At 46.1% G+C, this 17,689-nt stretch overlaps 1 long non-coding RNA gene across 1 annotated transcript; it reads left to right on the top strand.

The window, feature by feature from the left end:
- The first annotated feature begins 12,733 nt into the window (after nucleotides 1-12,733).
- On the top strand, nucleotides 12,734-17,484 carry LOC142876313 (uncharacterized). Its single transcript, XR_012923196.1, has 3 exons — nucleotides 12,734-13,248; nucleotides 15,547-15,601; nucleotides 16,833-17,484. It is a non-coding gene; the product is annotated as an uncharacterized LOC142876313 (long non-coding RNA).
- The last annotated feature ends 205 nt before the right edge of the window (nucleotides 17,485-17,689 follow it).

Here is a 17,689-nt window from a genome sequence, read left to right on the forward strand (position 1 = left end):
GACCTTATTTCCTTAAAGTGGGCTGGTCATACCTTAAAATATGACATCCCAGTTGCAGCTTTGGTAATGTAACCTGTGTTTCCAATTGTCCTGCTACAAAAAGAGCAAATTTTTATTGAACTAATGCAGATAACTATTAATATATTGACATAAAAATAAGAATACTCAAAAATAGTTTCCAAGTTCTGGAGGGATCAAGTAGAGAGAAAGTAAATGTTTCAACTATTGTTCCCCAAAATATACTTTACCAAATTGCTGTAAGCTGTAGATAGCTTAAGAGGAAAAAAATGTTTTTAACTCTGGAAAGCAAAATATAAAAAGAATCAGTAATGCTTTAAACAAAAAAGTTATAAAAAATTATTCCAGTCCTTCTTCGGTTTGGTTTCATGTAATTAAATCTCGTTTTGCTTGATGTTGGGTTAGCAATTTTATGATTCCAGTTTTTTTCATTACAGTTCTGGAAATTTTTACCTAGTCCGATGACATGATCTCAAAGCTGTCAGAAACCTATATTCAAGAATACTTGTTGCAGTCTTTTCCATGAACCTCCTTGAAAATGCAACACTTTAGGTTTTGCAAAGAGCTTTTAGAAAAAATCATCAGAATAATGCAATTAACAGCAGATGATACTTAAAATAGACATGGTTAAAGAGACAATGGACAAGAAAATTTGGTTATTTTCTGTGGCCTACAACAATTTAACATAATAGCCATAATTATGACTGACAACATGTACCAAAACATATCAGATTTGGGGGAATCTCATACAATTTTGGAATAAATATTAACATATCCATACAAATGTAACTCAAAGGTAAACATTTTTTGTTTAACAATGCTTTCCATATAATTTAACATATCAAATAAGCTAGTTTATCATCTCTCTCTCTCTTTTTTTGGATGCTTCAGGGACCCTCTGCGATATCTCAAAGTTAGTTAGTTTGAGGTCAAAAAGACTTTTAGAATTTGACATTGGATTTTGTCAAATATGTTAAAGGTTTAAAACACTTGATCAAAATAGGATCAGAGGTCACTGTAAAATAATAATCATTAATTTAGCCAAAATGATAATTAAAAAATTTCAAAAAACAAAACCCTTACTAGATAGAGAGGAGATTCTGTTTTCTAAATAATAAAAAGACTCAATAAAGACAGCATGAGGCAGACAGAATCTGCTTCTCCCCATCCTCTCTTTTTTGGTAGTTTACTCAAAAGGTAAACCAAGATCTTCAATTATCTTTTAGCAGTATCACCTGAAAATCTTCTTTGAAAGAGAACACCAAATTTTAGTCTTGTGTCAGTGATATTAAGGCATTTTAAAAAACCTTATAATAAATTTAATATCAGTTTGGTCCTACAAAAATTCTATTTATAAAATTTTTATGAGATTTATCTTTTATAAAACCTTTTTATCACTTTTTACCTATTCAGTTTTATCTATATCATCTTTATTTTTTTATGTTGAAGTAATATTTACGTAATCTCTAAATTATACAAAATTACCTTTTCTTTAACAAAACCACATCTTTATGTCTTTTTTTTATCACCTTCTTCACCAAAAACACATCTTATTTTTATATACCCTGTATATAGAATTGTCTCTATTATATTCAGTAGCTTTTATTACACATAATTTTTTTTGCCTGGGGAGAGATGATGCTGATATTACACATATTAATTACAATTTTAACTCCTAGTCACCTTAATTTCTAGTGAAAAGCCTAGAAGTAAGCAATTTTAATTGTCATATGCCAAAATGTCTTACAAATACATATATTATAAGTTTTAGAAATATAAGCTTCTTCATAGAACAAATTTTTACCTATGAAACAGGACGTAATTACTAATAAACCTAAATATCTTTTTGTTTTTCTGAAATAAGTCAAAAGTGTATAGGCTTAAACTTATATTTAATAACTAATGTTTTAGCATTATATCTTGTTTGGAAATTATTGAGATATTCAGTAAATATCTATCATTTAACTTATCTAACAAGATTCTAAGGTGCACTACCAAAAAGACTTGAGAAATGTTTTTAAGTAAACATTATAAAACATAATTATTATTAAAAATTCATTTATAAACTTTTATCTTATTTACATCTTATTTAATTTACTTGCTTTTAAGTAACATTCATACTTTTATGATCTTAAATACCCAACAGAAACTTGTGTCTGTATTGCATCCAATGCTTATAGATATGTCTGCTTTTAATATTTTTATTTACCAAAGATTGCTAAAGTCAGGTGAACATGAAAATTTTGGCAGCTTATTTGATTTATGAGTACTCATTTACCTTTACGTTAGTTTGCTACTATGTAGGCAATATACAAACACAGTATAGACAATACATACATGCAGGTACAACATATAACACACATGTACATATGTATGTATCTAAAAGCCAAAAAGAGCAAGGATCTCAATGTAAAAGAGAGTAGAATTTTAGACCTGAAAAAAACTTATCCACCCACAATTCTTAGGGAGTCATGAGGAAGACAAAGCTTCCCCCCAAAAGGGGGCTTCCATGGCATGTTTTTCTGTGTCCTCAAGAAGTCCTAGGAGTCCCAGGAGTCCCTTCTGGGCCCTCAGGTGGCATGGAAGGTGGCAGAGGGGAGCAGGACAAGTGAGTGGAAGAACAACACTTAGAGGAGCCAGTCTGAAGAAATTTTAGGTTTTTTTTTAAAGGCTAATGAAGTTTTATATTGTCCTTGGCAAAAACCATGCCAATAAGAAGAGACGCAGAAAGAGCACACATAGGTAGCAGGAGTTTAGGAAGACAGAAATTCAGTCAGCTGAGAAGTTTTATAGAGAAAACAGAGACCTCAAAAAAAAAATATATATATATATATATATACACACACACACTCTGTTGCCTGGGCTAGAGTGCCATGGCGTCAGCCTAGCTCACAGCAACCTCAAACTCCTGGGCTCAAGCGATCCTGCTGCCTCAGCCTCCTGTGTAACTGGGACTACAGGCATGTGCCACCATGCCCAGCTAATTTTTTCTATATATTTTTAGTTGTCCATCTAATTTCCTTCTATTTTTAGTAGAGACAGGGTTTTGCTCTTGCTCAGGCTGGTCTCGAACTCCAGCTCAAGCGATCCTCCAGGCTCGGCTTCCCAGAGTGCTAGGATTACAGGCGTGAGCCACCGTGCCCAGCCTAAAATCAAGTTTTAATTAAGCTGACTTCTGGGTTTTTAAAATAATTTTTTAAAGTATCTTATTATCAGAATTAAGCCAGGTAAATAGCAAACATTTCTGTTACTTGATTTTTTCTTTTTTGAAATTTACACCAAAAAAGATTTTTGAGGGGTGGGGCAGGGGGAGGCATATTTGCCTGATAGAGGTCTAGGGCAATCACTATTTAAAATTTTTCTTTTTTTTTTTTTAAGAGTAAGACAATCTTGTTTCTAATGTCTTGATTTCTTACATTTTCTGCAAGCATCTCAATATAAATAGGTGAGCTACCAGCTGTTCTAAGAGGCACACTTCTGTTTTTGCATAGACTCCATCTGTGAGACAGATAGTTGCTTTCAATCCCCATAAGAGCTGTGCTGCAGCCTGACTGACTCCAGGGACTGACCCATCCATTCAACTGCACTATCTTTAATTCACTCTTTTATATCAGGGAGTAGCTTTCCAGCTTAAGTGGGAATCAAAAGATTTTTCTGTTTTGGATTTAGAGCTGGTTGTCTCTAAAATGCTTAATAGTTCTTTTCTTTTTCTTTTTCTTTTTTTTTTTTTGAGTATAACAACAAAAAATAGTTTCTATCACACTCTAAATATAAACCAAAGTTTTAAATCAAAGGTATACCTGAACAAATGACTCAAAACCAAAACAAATATCCATGCATGAGACCAAAACACCAAGGTCTCCAAACAGGGAGCAAAAGCTGCAACAAGACCCGGGCCACTCTCAATGTCATCTTAAAAGATAGGAGATTTTAGCTAGCGACAAATGGGGTACACTGCAGGGGCAGGGAGCCTGCGGCCTCTGGGCCACGTGTGGCCTTCCGGATCCTTCAGTATGGTCTGTTGACTGAATCCAACTTTTATAGAACAAATCCTTTTATTAAAAGGGGTGCACCAGAGAAAGCTGAAGCTGTTCTTGCTTCCTTTGGTACTTAAAAAAAGAACACTCTTGAAATCAGAAGTGCGCAAGCTCCCCACCTCTGGACCACCTGCACACAAAGGCCTAACAACCTGAGTGTCCAAAAGAACAAAGGAGAAAAACGGTCTCTACAGGAAAGAAAAGCCAGATTAGGTACCCCGAAAGGCCAAAGGTCATACAAACAATTTAAGACAAGCAATTTAAACGGATTCATATAAATCTTTATCTCCTGAGCTAAAGGTATCCCCTGAGGGAAAGAAATTGTGTGGCGGGTCTAAAAAACTTTAACTCTGCTTCAAATCCAATCTCTGCTGGAATACCGTTTATCTAACTCCCTGGATGTTAACATTTCAAAGACAGTGAGATTGACATCTCCAGGGACTGAGAAAGGTTTAGAGACCTGGCTGAATGCGTTCTGTCAATATTATAATGAAGGTACAGGCACTTGGAAAGAGAGCTTCTCTTAAAAAAAAAAAAAAAAATCTTTCTTTGAAATATAGCCAGTTTAATTTTTTCAAGGTAACTTAAACCAATAAGCCAAACAAAAAAACAAAATAAAACAAAAAAACCAGGGTTGTTATATCTAAGAGCCAATTTATACAAATAATTTTCTCCTGTTAATTTGAATTTGGAAAGGAAAGAATAAAGAAAAACATTTATGTTTCCCTCTGTACCCGTCACTACAGAGGCCTGAAGAGCTGTTCTTTGGTCCTACCTTTCCTGCTGGCTTTGCCAGGTCACCCAGACTCCACTCATCTCCAGTAGTCCCTTTGTGGTTGCCAAACTGAAGGAGAGAAAGTTTAATCTTTGTTCTCATCTCCCATAAATTCTTAGTTGAGACACTTTCAGAAAACAAAAGTCAGATTAACAGCAGAAGGTGATGGATGCACACTGTGCCCACCACGCGAGGGGCCCAGTTCAGAAGTCTCTCTCAAGACAGTGGCTGGGGCCTTCCATAACGGGAGTTGAACGAAGAGCCATAGATCTTAGCAGAGTGGCAAGACAAAGGAAAGAGAAGTTCCCATCCTTCAACAGTGGGAAAATGTGGGAAGGTGGTACCCCTGTCCCCAGATGCCACATTCTCCGGTGCCACGTGCTGTCCGTCCCCAGTGAGAAAGGACTCGTGTCCTGCCATCAGCCAAGCGGGCTGAGGCAGTGTCTCTGCCTTTTCAGTGTCTTTGACTTAGCAATCCTCAATATTTGAGGGAGAAATATTTTGATTTCTGCAAAACCAAATAGAAATAATAGAAAAATAAACTATCATGCTGTTTCTTGGGGCTCTATTTGCTCAACAAATATGGATGGATTCAAGTCAGTACAGTCCATAAACAAGTTTTCTTCAAATAGTGTTTATATCTAAAAGAGTGTTTCCAAGGATTTTGAGCCCTGAGTTTGTTCTTGAGTAATTTTGCACCTTCCTCAGGTACCAATGTTTATTCTGTCAGTTAACCCTTTCCTTAACTAGAGTGCAAGTTTGACTGTATTAGATTCAGTTTCCTAAAAGCACTTGTCACCCGACAACCAAACATGCCTGTACCCACACACTGCCAATGCTCATCTGGGCCAAAAAATGCACCAAGTTCTACTGCATCTCTCCAGAGTCATAATATCTCATTTTTTTTCTGGGACAGGCTATACCTAAATTAAACCAGGCAGATAGATATCTGCTGAATCAGAATAGAGTTATGAATTATAGGGTGTTTAAGGACAACCAGCCTCACAACCTGTTGACAAACTGCTGTCCTTAGGGACACCCTCAAGGGCAACCCCAACCTGTCCCCTGGGAGACTTCCCTGCTGCCATCTGCTCACCTGGCAAGTCCCCTTCTGGGGGTGGTGGTGGCTGTGGTATACTGTCTTTCTGGAAGCATTCCTTCTCTTCTTATTGCATGCTGTTTGGGTCTGTGAAGGGTGACATTTCTGAAATATTAAGAAACAGTTTCCCCAGTTGTGTCATCTCCCCTTTTCTAACTCCCCAAGCAGCTCAGACACTGCTGACCAAGACTCAGACTGTCTAGAAACTTGAGAAAGATAAATCCCTTCACCCCTTCCTGCCTCCTACCCGGACTATAGAAGGGCAGTCCGAGTGTGAGAAGAAACCGTGCAGACTCCAGCTGCTCCCTGCTAAAGGAGAATGACCTGCCTCCTGGGAAGAGGGGTGTGGAGGGGCTGGGGGCAGGACTGAAAGGTGACTCCAGGTAACCTGTGTGGACGAGTGACATGAGACTGAGGAGCAGGCAGCCCAGGTTGTGTCTGAGCAGGGCCAGGCTGAGGACCAGACCACTCCATGTGCTCTGGCTCCACAGATGCCAGGCCAAATTTAGTCCCAACACAGGGAAGGGGAGGGATCCAAATGAATTGAACTTGAGCTTCCGTCACCCTAGTGAAACAAGAGCTTAAAATGAAAACGATATTGTTAAAGAAAATATGAATTACCTTTCTTGAAAACGAGCAATAGACTTACACCACTATGGACGTTAGCTGTTTGTACCTACTGTGATCATAGCATAACACCAGCCATTTTTTACTGTAATTGCCTGCTTGTTAATGTGTCTCTCTTGAAGACAGGAACTGTGTGTTCCATTATAAACCCAGTACCTGGGACAGTGCCTGGCCCGCAGTCCACACCCGATGAATAGATGAGAAATGACTAAATGGGGGAACCTTAGGTGGGTGTGTCCAGCAAGTCCACCACCAGCCACTAGGGCACTGGCTCAGTGACGGTCCATCTGTAGCATGAAATGCTGTGTAAGCACTTAAAAATGGTGCCATCTACAAGTATTTTTTGGCATGAGAAATGGTTGTTACTTTGTTGTATGAAGAGAAAGTGGGTTTCAAAATAACATAATTTTTAAAAAATTTTATGGAATCCATGTGTAATTTTTTAAAAAGAACAGTCAATAGTATAAATTTTATCTCTGAGAAGTGAGGTTATAGGGACTTTTAATTTTCTTGTGTGCTTTTTCATATTTTTCCAAATTTTTCCAGTGACCACATATTTTGTTACTAGAAGGGAGGGAAAAAGCACAAATACAATCTTTCTAAGTTGGCAAGTCCCTTTACATTTTTGGGTGGTTTTTCAGTTTCTTGGGCTGCTATGTGGGGTCCTCAGGAGCCCCTCTCTGTGGCAGGAGATGCAGGGACCAGGGGCTCTGGGCCTGGTCAGAGACCAGGGACTACCTCCAGGGCCTAGCTCCTCTCCCTTTCTTTCCCCTGCCTTTGCCCTTTGCATACCTTCCTCTCCAAATCATTTTCTCTGGGATGGATGCTCTGTCCTCTGACCTAGTACACTTTGGATGAGCCCTGTCTCAGCCTTCTGGCTGTGGCCACCACCATGCCAGGACCTCTGATGGACTTTGCTATTTCCTCTCCAGCCTCACCCCCCACCCCCATCCCAGGACCCTCTCTCAGTCATCTCCCACCCCTGTGCCCCTGGAGGCTTTTGCCTTGCTTTTGGCCCCACTGTTTCCCTTCATGTTAACATCAACGTTTAAGGTCACTTGGAAACAGGAAGCATAAAAATGTTGATACTTTTTTATTGAGGAAAATATACATGACATAAAATTTACCGTCTCAGCCATTTTTAGGTATGCAGTTTGTAGTATTAAGTACATTCACATTGTTGTGCAGCCATCACTCCCATCCATCTCTAGCTCTTTTCATTTTCCAAAACTGAAACTCTGTCCCCAGTGAACTGCCCGTCTCTCTTCTCTGCATCCCCTGGCAACCACCAGTCTGCTCTCTGTGTCTTTTCATTGGACTACTCTAGGGACCGCACATAAGTGGAATTGCACAGTATTTGTCCTTTTGTGTCTGCTTTATTTTACCCAGCACAATGTCCTCAAGGTTCATCCATGTTGTAGCATGTGTCAGAATTTCCTTTGTTTTTAAGGCTGAGTAATATTCCATTGTGTGGACAGACCACATTTTGTTTATCTATTCAGCTGTCATTGTACGTGGGTTGCTTCCACATTTGCAGTGTGATGATGCTGTTGTGAGCATGGGTGGGCAAACGGGGCTTGGGCGCTGATTTCAATTCTTCTGGGTATATACCAGAGGCGAGATTGCTGGGTCACATGGGCTCTAGTTAACTTTTTATGGGAGCGCACAGTGTTTGCCACAGCAGCGGCACCGTTTACATTCCAGCAGCACACAAGGGGGCCGATTTCTCCACATCCTCACCAATGCTTGTTATTTTCTGAAAAACATTGATTTTTTAAAAAATGTATTCATTCCGCAAACATCTGCTGAAGACCCACTGTGTTCCTGACCTTCTGCTGGTTTCCAGGGATACCAGCTTCAACAGCACAGCCCCGGGCGGGCATGGGAGGCGAGTACTGAGACAGACGCTGCGGGCCGGGTGTCTCCGAGGAGGAAATATTTTCATTCTCCTTTTTTAAGGTGAAGAAACTGAGGCACAGAAACACAAAGTTATTAGCTGAAAGTTGAACAACTGAAAGAGGAACCCAGGATTCTAACCCAGATCTTTCTGGTTTCCAAGCCTCAGCTCTGATTCTGAAGCCAACCTGCCTTCCCTCTGTCTTTGAGGGACTGAGAGACAGCGAGGTGGCACCATATGTCCACATCCAGGCTGCCGGTGAGCGGTCCTCCAGCATCAACCCAGACTTCCTGATACACTTGGCCTTCCTTCTTTTCTTTTCTCTTTTCTTTTCTTTTCTTTTCTTTTCTTTTTTCTTTTCTTTCTTTTCTTTTCTTTTTTTTTTTTTTTTGAGACAGAGTCTCACTCTGTTGCTCAGGCTAAAGGGCTGTGGCGTCAGCCTAGCTCACAGCAGCCTCAAACTCCTGGCCTCAAGTGGTCCAACTGCCACAGCTTCTGGAGTAGCTGAGACTATAGGCGCTGACTGCCAGACCTGGCTTCTTTCTATTTTTAGTAGAGATGGGGTCTCACTCTTGCTCAGGCTGGTCTCAAACTCCTGACCTCAAGCAGTCCTCACACATTAACCTCCCAGAGTGCTAGGATTACAGGCATGAGCCACCGCACCTGCCCGGCCAGCACTTGGCCTTTTTGAAAAGAGGCCAACTGAGAGATGTTGCACAGATGGAAGCACCAATCCGTTTAGGTGGGGAAAGAGAGTTGAAGCAGAGAGAATAGGACTGCTCCACAAAGAGAGAAGAACCAAGGATCTGGGATTAAGTGTTAAGGTCTAGTTAACCCTCATTTAAATTCACTTTAAATTAACATTTACTGGGTGCTAAGTGCGTTGACGTGTATCAGATCCCATGATCCTTAAAGTCTCCCTAGGAGACAGGCATTGCATTTCCACCCTGTAGATGGGGGCACTGAGGGCAGGGATGTAAGTATCTCCTGAGGGTTGCAAGTGTCAGGGAAGCAAGATAATCCCAGCTGGTCCTACCCAGGTGCTCCATCTTCCTGCTATAAAGCTCTCTGCTGTAAAATGGGGCACCCTTGTCTTCATAGGGTTATTGTCAGGATTAGTGGATAAAGTGCTGAGAATAATGTCTGGGGCATTGAATGCTATGTAAACATTGGCTATTATCTTAGTTTGTTTTCTGTCTCTATAACAGAATACCATAGACCAGGTAATTTATAAAGAAAAGAAATTTATTTCTTATAGTTCTGGGAAGCCCAAGAGCAGGGCACCAGTGTATCTAGTAGGGGCCTTCTTGCTGCATCCTAATGTCACGTGTCTGAGGGCATCACATGGTAAGGGGACAAGTGTGTCAGCTCAGGTCTGTCTTCCTTGTCTTATAAAGCCACCAGTCTCATCATAGGGGCCCCTCATGACCTCATCTAATCCAAATAACGTCCCAAAGGTCCCCCCTCCAAACACCATCAACATATGAATTTGAAGGTTATGTTTCTAAAACATAAAATTCAGGGGATACATTCAAACCTTAGCAGCTACTGTTATACTATATACCTGGTATTCATTATAAGCACCTTTAAGAGTAGGGCAGTACCTTAGCTCAGTGTTTCCTAAATTTCAGTCATATTTATACCACTTTCAAATTTTTTGTTTATGATTATTTATTTAAATATTTAGTTAAAATTTAGGATGACTCTTAGTTATTTAATATACTATTATCCATTTAAATATTACCTCTGAAAATACTTTTTAAAATATTGTCATTTTCTTAAAATCTTTAGCTTAACTCACTCTTTAAATGTAAACATTTACTTTAGCATCATGCTAACCAATAAAAATTTATAAAAAGCCACATATTTGATGTGCCAGTAATGTATCTATTTCCCATTATTCATTTAAAATAACGGTTGAAATAAAGATGCCCCTCGGAGCACCATCTCAAGTCCTCTTGACTCCTCCTGTGGCAGGCATGCAAACTCCTTGGAGAGACACCAAATTCCTGTGTCCCTTGGCTGCCTACAGGGCACTTTTGGGGTATAGTTTTTATTAAATGAATAGAAAATTTGCTTAATTAAGAAAAATTAGTTTCTTGATTATTGACTTTATGGGAAATATTTTCCATTTTTACCCTGTAACTTTATTGAAAATAGTGCAATGAAGAAGGGTTGCTTTTTATAAAAGAAGAAATTTTTTTAACGTTTTAAACATTAAATTTACAGAAATGAAATATGCAGATCCTAAAGAGAATCTGCCTTGTGAAGACTCAGGTTCTACCAACCTAGAGCGCCTGCTAGTCCCGGTCACCGTCCACTCTGTGGCCGCGGAGCGCTCAAGTTACAGACAGGGAGTTTCCTCTGACAACCATGAATCTCCAATAAGCAAATCCCTCTTAGAAACCTGATGACTGGATCCCTTCCTACGATGTCACAGGCTCGTTGGGGACTCTGCCTCTCCCTGCATAAGGAACATAAAGTCAAAGTTCTGCGTCAGCATGGACATATTTTTTTCATGTTGCTAAAACACGACTCTTTTCTGAAAATGATTACATGCTGTGGTTTTTTCCTGGCAAAAGAGAGCAAGTACGAACAACTAAAGCTGAGACACTCAATTCAGAGGACTTCAAACGTTTCATCAACCCCATGACTGTGCTCACTCAGGCGACCTGCGGGGTGAGATTTTTCTTTTTTTTTTGAGACAGAGTCTCACTCTGTTGCCCCAGCTAGAGTGCCATGGGCGTCAGCCTCGCTCACAGCAACCTCAAACTCCTGGGCTCAAGCGATCCTCCTGCCTCAGCCTCCTGAGTAGCTGGGACTACAGGCATGCGCCACCATGCCCGGCTAATTTTTTCTATATATATTAGTTGGCCAATTAGTTTCTTTCTATTTATAGTAGAGACGGGGTCTCGCTCTTGCTCAGGCTGGTTTCTAACTCCTGACCTTGAGCAATCCTCCAGCCTCGGCCTCCCAGAGAGCTAGGATTACAGGCGTGAGCCACCGCGCCGGCCCGGGGTGAGATTTTGTGACCACCTCCTGCCCAGAGCTCTAAAGGTTCCAAATGCCACCACGCGGAGGGCTTTCCATCACGTTCGTAAGGACTGCAAGGAAAATTCGTGGGGTTTTTTTTGACATTTAGGACTACATCCGTTACGCAAAACATTAAACTTTTAAAAATATTTAGATTGAGATTTTTTAAAATAACAAATGTATCGTCCACTTGTGAAGAAAAGGGGGTGGAGGAGGACAGCCAGGGCGAGCGACGTCCTTGCTCAGTGCGGACTGCCGCCCGGTGGCTGCCTGCGCCTGGCCGGCCGGTCACTTCATCCTCGTCTGCGCGGCTGCTGCCCTGGGCAGTCTGGCCCCTTCCAGCGCGAACAACCTCCAGTTCGTCCGGCGGTCACCAAAGGGACGGAGGCAGGAGCTTCCCTGGCCAGCGGCTCCCCAAGAGGGAGGCAGGGAGTGGGGCGAGCGGGTCCCGGCCCTCGGGGCCAGGCCGGCTCCCCCCACGCCCCCCCTCCCTCGGGGCCAGGCCGGCTCCCCCCACCCCCACCCCCGCCCTCGGGGCCAGGCCGGCTCCCCCCACGCCCCCCCTCCCTCGGGGCCAGGCCGGCTCCCCTCACCACCCCCCGCCCTCGGGGCCAGGCCGGCTCCCCCCACGCCCCCCCCAGCCCTCGGGGCCAGGCCGGCTCCCCTCACCACCCCCCCGCCCTCGGGGCCAGGCCGGCTCCCCCCACGCCCCCCCCACCCTCGGGGCCAGGCCGGCTCCCCTCACCCCCCCCCACCCTCGGGGCCAGGCCGGCTCCCCTCACCCCCCCCCCCCCGCCCTCGGGGCCAGGCCGGCTCCCCTCACCCCCCCCCCACCCTCGGGGCCAGGCCGGCTCCCCCCACGCCCCCCCTCCCTCGGGGCCAGGCCGGCTCCCCCCACCCCCACCCCCGCCCTCGGGGCCAGGCCGGCTCCCCCCACGCCCCCCCCCCGCCCTCGGGGCCAGGCCGGCTCCCCTCACCCCCCCCCACCCTCGGGGCCAGGCCGGCTCCCCTCACCCCCCCCCCCGCCCTCGGGGCCAGGCCGGCTCCCCCCCACCCCCTCCGCCCTCGGGACCAGGCCGGCGCCCCGAGCGCTCAGCTGCGCGGCAGCGCAGAGAACCCGAGGGCTTCCGCGACCCCGAGGATGGGAATGAGAACGGGCTGGATCCCGCGCCGGGACGTCGAGGGAGGAGCCCCGGAGGGCGGGCGGGCGTGGTCCCGGGCTGGGTGGGCGGGGTCCGGCCGGAGAGCGACCCGGGCGCTCGGGCCAGAGGCGAGCTCCGCGGGCCTCCAGCTCCATCCCGAGCCCGGCGGACCCTCCCGCGCGCGGCCGGGCTGGAAGTGGAGCCGCGCTGCGGGCCGGGGCGCTGCGGGCCGGGGCGCTGCGGGCCGGGGCGCTGCGGGCCGGGGCGCTGCGGGCCGGGGCGCTGCGGGCCGGGGCGCTGCGTGAAGCGCGCCGCCTGTCCCGCGGCCTGCAAGCCTGGCCCGTGGCGAGAAACTGCATCGCGATGGGAACCCGCCACCGGCAGCACAAGCAAAGCCGTTGGTCAGGGCAGACACAAACCCATCTCCTCCGGAACTGAGTCCCGGCTCCTCCCGCGCCTCTCCTGGGACAAGGCCGCCTGCAGCTGCCCCGCCCCGCGCCGGGCCGCGGCCTCCTCCCGGCGCGAGGCCTGAGGCCGGGCTGCGCCAGGCGCTTCCTCGCGAGGCCACGGCCGCCAGCTCTCTGCGGTCGCAGCTGGGCAGAGGGAGCTGCATCCCGAAGGTGGGCATGAGGGGCAAATGGAAGGGCCTCGGGAGAGGGCAGAGGCAGCTCCGCAGAGGGACTGTGGCCGGGCTCTGGAGTGTCCCTGGGAGGTCACAGAGTGGACCCTACTAGGGAAGCGTTGCCAGTGTGTGCAGCTCTGAAAACCCCGGGGTCTGTTTTCTCAGGGGCATCTTCTGGTGGCCGCTATCTCTGGTGCCTGCTTGCGGAAAGAGCGCACAGTGGGTTTTCTTGTGAGTCCAGAGCCGTGGCAACCCCTGGGCTGTGTGTGGCTGCAGGGCACAGGAGGGCGCTGGCCAGGCACAGTGCCCTAAGACAATATGCTGGGCATCACTGGACCCATCTCTTCCTCCTGCCCTCCCCACTAGAATGTGCCTGGGGCCAAGTGTGCACTTTTCAGTGGTCATTGAACAGAGCCATCATAAAAACTAAATTATGTAAACTTACAATGAATTATGTTAGAAACAAAGATAATGATACTCAAAATATTAATTATTTCCTAATTCTTTGACTGCATTTTACTAGTATTTCTGCTTTTGAGGGTGTACATCACACCTGTGGGGTGAAGGGAACCCTGCTGTGCATAGTTTTCAGCCTTGTGCTCAGGAGTGCAGTGTTGGCAGCTCACAGCCGATACCACTGTTCACACCACAGGGATGGGAGCACTGCAAGTCAGGGCCTCCAGAGGTACCAGGGGCTCCTCCAGGCTGGGGTAAGCCCTGGGTTGTCAGCACACCACCCACACCTCCGGGTGAAGTCAGGTTTGCTTTCTCACTCCACTCCTCTCACTTCTGGTTTTAGCTGCTCTGGGGGTAAGGGTGAGGAGGAATGACAGCAGAGATGGGAAGCAACTGGGGTCTCCCCTCCCTGGTGATGTGATAGTTCAGCCTTTTCTAGGAGGATTCTGCCAGCTGGGGGTGTCCACATGTTGCTGTCATGCATGAGTCCTAGGTGATGCAGGAAAGCCACTGAGGACTTTGGTTTGTATGAACCAGAAGAAAGCCCTTGGAACCCCCACCCCTGCAGGTCAAGCCAGGCCTGGGGACTTCTGCATGTCCACTCATGCCACACTGAGCAGGACTGGCTGCATCTGTCTGTCTCCCTTGCCCTCTCTCTCCAGGCTTCCTCACCCACTTCTCAGATAAGTCAGTGGCCAGGGAGATAAGCTGTGCGTTCCGCCTGCATGTGCAGTCCCTGCATTGTGCCATGGAGCACTCCTCCTTTGGCTATGGTGTAGGAGGGGTGGCCCACCCCACTTGCCTTGGGAGGGAGAGGAACCCATGGCACTCTCCCCAGGCCCTCGGGCCACTCCCCCCTGTGAAGGTCTCTGAGAAGCCCCATACTTACAACCTGCACCAGGCTTCTGTGTGGCTGAACCAGGAGAGGGGGCTGGCACTCAACCCTGCTCACCATGAATACAGAAGTGACTCAGGGGTGAGGGTGCATTAGCTCCTGTGAGGGCTGCCCCTGCCTCCAGGGCAGTGGGAAGGAGAGCACTGCATTCCTCAGTGCTGGAGGGGGACTGTGGAACAGGACTTAGGCAAGTGAATAGGGACACTGGTACAAAGTGCTTCTGCCACAGGCTTAGCCAAGAGAATAAACGAGAAGCACTTTGCCCCTGCCCGACACATAGCAAGTGTTCAATAAATGGCAGCCATGTTCACTATTGGAAAAGAGCGCCTGAGGTCACCACATTTGTGCAGCTCCACTCAGGGAGCAGAGATGCCCTGCAGGCTCACATGGACGTCTCTGTCCCTTGTCGCAGGGCAGGAGTTATCCTTTAGGGACCACACTGCCACACGGCCTGGGTGAAAGGCCCACCTGCCCCATGTACATGCTCATGAGCCCCTGGTACCTCTGGAAGGTGTGAACGTTCCCACAGACCCAACAGCTCTACAGGAGAGGGCCCAAGCTTACCTTCCTTGTCCTGACGCATCATCTGTGGAATATCTGTGACAGTCGAGGGTGCTGAGTGAGGTTGGAGTGCAGGAGGGACTCAAGTGCTCCACCTGCTTCCACTGGTTAAGGAAGACCAGCTGTCAGAGGGGAGGCAGCCAGCTCGGGTCACCACTGCCCTTCAGACACACCCCTGCTCTCTCGTCCTGGCGGAGATTGCTCTTCTCCAAACCCAACGTTTAACTTCATCAGGGATGGGGCAGAGTGGATAAATCCAGGTGAATGTGGCTGGTGTAGGCTCTATCCCCTCCCCCTTTGCCATAAGACACCTGGTTCCTTAAACCCTCTCCACCTGGCATCAGTAGCTCATCTATTTATTCTTTTTCTCATGCATGTCACCAGGCTTGAAAAGAATTCCTTTAATACCATAGAAGTCACGTGGAAAGGAGGCATCGAGGTGAGTGGTATAACTGTGGGGATGGTGACTGTCTCAGAGTCCAGTCTATTATCCCAAGATAGGAGTGAAACAGGCACTGTCCTTTCTCCCTTATCCTGTTCTTAGCCCTTGAATATTGAACATAATTTCCCAGGGGGTAACTGAGCAGAGCAGACAGGGAGAGCCAAGCACCTCACTGTTTCACACCCTCTCCTACCAGGGCAGCCGGAGTAACGTGCAGAGCACTGTGTATACAGAGGGTGCCTGCTGGGGAAGGGTCTGACTGGAACCGAGTGGAAAGTGTTACAATGGGTACAATTTGTTGTTCTATACCTTTATTTCAATGAGGTTATTCTCCTCATTTAGCTACCTTAAGTTCAACTTGGGTCGTTATTAGTAATTCTAATTTCTTGTTTAATTTCCACGCAAGATAGGGCTTCCTTGTAAAATGCACTGATAGAGGCAGTATTCTATATCTCCCGAAACAGATGTTATCTACAAATTACAGGGAAACAGTGACATCAAGGCCCTCTGTGCATGAAATAAACCATAAGAAAGAAAGGAGGGGAGGAGAGTTGCTGAGAACTAAAGCTAGTGGACTCCCCTTAGCCCCACAAGTCCTCCAAGTGCATGAGCTGAGTGGCCTTTAAGCAACAGCATTACAGCAATTTCCTCTACACCTGAGGAGATGATTATTCTCTCTCCTGGGCAGTGATGTCCCTGAGCCACAGACTCCAGGGTAATCTGCTGTGTTCTTATGAAGGACCAGAAGCAGGGCCCAGTGTCCCTTTGGCTGGCCTGAAACTGGCATCAGGAGAGTTTCCCGACACGTACCCAGGCCAGTCCTTTAACTTTCCTAAAGAGGGAAACTGAGGCACAGAGTGCAAAGGGGCCTTCCCAGGGCAGGACAGCTGACCAAGCCAAGACCACCCAGGTCTCTATTGTCCCTGTTTTGCTATTCTCACTCAAAATATGGAGGTGTCTCTCAGTTTCTCCTAGCAGTTAGAGCACCCCACAGGGACACAATACAGCCTGCAAATGGGAACCATATCTGTGAATTCCTAGTAGCCACATTTAGAAAGAGCAAAAAGAAACAGGTGGAATTAATTTTAATAATATTGTTTGTATAATCCAATATTATTATCCTTTCAACGTGTTTGCACTCAATGTGAAACAATTGTTAATGAGATAGTTTACATTCTTTTTTGCACGAATTAGGGTATTTGACATTTCCTGCATTATCTCCTTACAGACCAGCCACCCCTCAAGCAGTCAGTGGCCACCTGTGGCCAGTGGCTATGGTGTTGGGCACAGCCCCAGGTCAGGAGTCCTGGCCCTGGGTCTTGATGCTGCCGCTTCTCACAGGTGTGACTTCAAATGATGTCCTACCCTAGCCTGGGTAACCTCAAGCCTAAAATGAACATATGAATACCTATTCCACTGATGTTTAAGGACTACATAATCCCAGAAAGTGCAAGATGTCCAGAAAGCATCTTGCTTGGCGCTCGGCACACGGACTGCTGGAATGCATCAGCACTGTTAGGTAAAGTGCCTTCAGGGACTCTGGGAAACACATCCCTTCTCAGTTCATCATCTGGGGTAATTCAGGACCACACTCTGATAGAGATTACCAGTGGTTAGTAACTGCATGCAATTTTTTAAAAGCCATATATTGAAAACCTTCTGGAAGCTTGATGTTTAAAAAGACATGGTTCTTGTTGGGTGGATGGCAGCCTTTGGGAACTCTGCACGGTCTACTCAATTTTTCCATAAAGCTGAAGCAAAACCTTTATATTTTTTAAAGGGACATGGTCCATAACTAGCCTGACTGGATCTTTGAACCTCTTACTTAAAGCAATCTTATTTCCAACAACCAGAAAGTTGTATTAATAAATATATACATATTATATATGTATGTTCTTATAAATACACATACAGAGACTATGATGTCCATGGTGCCCGGAGCTGGGCAGTGTAAAGCCTGGGCAACCGTGCAGAGCAGCCCTCTTTACCCTCAGTCTACTTGGGGAAGCAGACACACGGATTAGTTACTAGACTAAAAGGCAAGATGAAACACGTCCAATAACAGGGAAAAAACAAAAAACAAGG

This window comes from Microcebus murinus, chromosome 15 (assembly GCF_040939455.1).
Source record: "Microcebus murinus isolate Inina chromosome 15, M.murinus_Inina_mat1.0, whole genome shotgun sequence".
Lineage (NCBI taxonomy): Eukaryota > Metazoa > Chordata > Mammalia > Primates > Cheirogaleidae > Microcebus > Microcebus murinus.